Genomic DNA, 1601 nt, shown 5'->3' with positions numbered 1-1601 from the left:
CCTCCCTACAGATGACTCAAAAAGGCCAAGGCCGTCTATTCTTCTACTCCAAGTGGGTAAGAGCCTAGTGCTGCTGCAATTTGAGGGGTCTCCTAAAGGCCCCTGAATTTCCCAGCTGGTGTGTGAAGGGTAGAAACTGGGGTGAGGAGTAGAAATAAATAATTTTCCTCATCTGGTTTACTGTCAAACTCCTATTCATCTTTTAAACTCTGCTTAAAAGTCACTTTCTCTGTGCAACATTCCCTGAGCCTTGGCCTTCTCCCTTTGCAGCTGAGTTGATCCTGATTCCACAGGTTCTGCAGCCTAAAAGGTCACCTTCCCTTTAATGCTCAAGGAGAAATGAGCTGAGACCACAGGAAAGCCAGTCATCTTCCTAGTTTCTCTCCCTGGAATATTCAATCTTCATCTTCAGGTACCATACATTCAGCCCAGCTGTTATTGCTGTCCTTGTAGCTGGGTGCCGTACACATTCCTGGAGCTCTTCTCTCTGTCCTGTCATCTCTTTCTCCTCACCGCTCCTTCTCTCCTTACTCCAGGGCCACCAATCACAGGCACAGGATCTTCTGTGATTCCCCTAAATATGCGTAAGACCAGAAACAAACTTCCCTAGAAAAGTTTGAGAATGGCGGGAGGAAATTACAATGCAGCACAGAAAAGCTTCAGATTGGACAGAGGGTGCTCTCCAGGTCTAGTCTGCTGCCCTGTGGCTGGAGCCAGCCAATATCTGGTCCCTACCTGCTAGTGACTGAGACCTTCCGCAAAGAGCCAGCTCCACCCCTGCCCCCACCCTTCTCTGAGCCCGAGGAGGGCAATAAACTGTTCCTCTCTCATCCTGGTCATCAGCTGTCCTCCCTTGTCACCGGAATCACCTTCTCAGAAGCAACTCTACTCCCAGTGAGGACAACCATTTAAAGCTACAAACGGGACACTTTAGCTTATGGGTGAAAACTTTCAGTTCAACAATAAATTTCCGGCTTTAACTTTTAAGAATTTTCCCCCAAACAATAATCTTTTCCCAACTGTGAAGCAGAAACTGTCAGAAGCTTAAAATGGGAACATCCCCAGAGCCTCCGCAGCTTCAAAAACGGGGTCCAAGCTAATGCTGGGTACTCAGTCCCCTCTTCGGGAGCGTGTCCTATGCCGTAATAATTGAAGTCATTCCCTCTGCCAAATTGTAAGTCTTTTGAAGTCAAGACACGAATAACAAATGTTATTCATTGTTAAAAACAAGGCCCAGAATCTACAGCCATGCCACCCTGAAACGCCTGATCTCATCTCTGATCTCAGAAGCTAAGCAGGGTCAGGCCTGATTAGTACTTGGAAGGGAGACAACCTAGGAATACTAGGTGCTGTAGGCCTAAAAAAAAAAAAAAAGAGGGCAATCAAAATGGCGTAGACGACAGAGGTTCTGTTCATCTCTCTGGTGACCAAATCAAAGTTGTGACGGAAACAAGGAGCAAGCAGCAAGAAAAAATCACCTGAGATCTTGATAAACAAACCATACAACTAGGGAGAAATCCAAGAAAGCACCGTGCAATGGCAGGAGGTAGGACGAGGTGAGGACGCGGGGCTGCCTGGTTTCCAGCGGCTGAGTGAGACAG

The 1601-nt window shown here is 47.3% G+C and overlaps 1 pseudogene; it reads left to right on the top strand.

The window, feature by feature from the left end:
• Positions 1–1238: 1238 nt before the first annotated feature.
• Positions 1239–1358, top strand: LOC112470668 (annotated as a pseudogene).
• Positions 1359–1601: the final 243 nt, after the last annotated feature.

This window comes from Pteropus alecto, unplaced genomic scaffold (genome assembly GCF_000325575.1).
Source record: "Pteropus alecto unplaced genomic scaffold, ASM32557v1 scaffold3, whole genome shotgun sequence".
Classification (NCBI taxonomy): Eukaryota; Metazoa; Chordata; class Mammalia; order Chiroptera; family Pteropodidae; genus Pteropus; species Pteropus alecto.
Note: the sequence above shows the minus strand (reverse complement) of the source record. Positions and strands in the feature narration are given on the sequence as shown.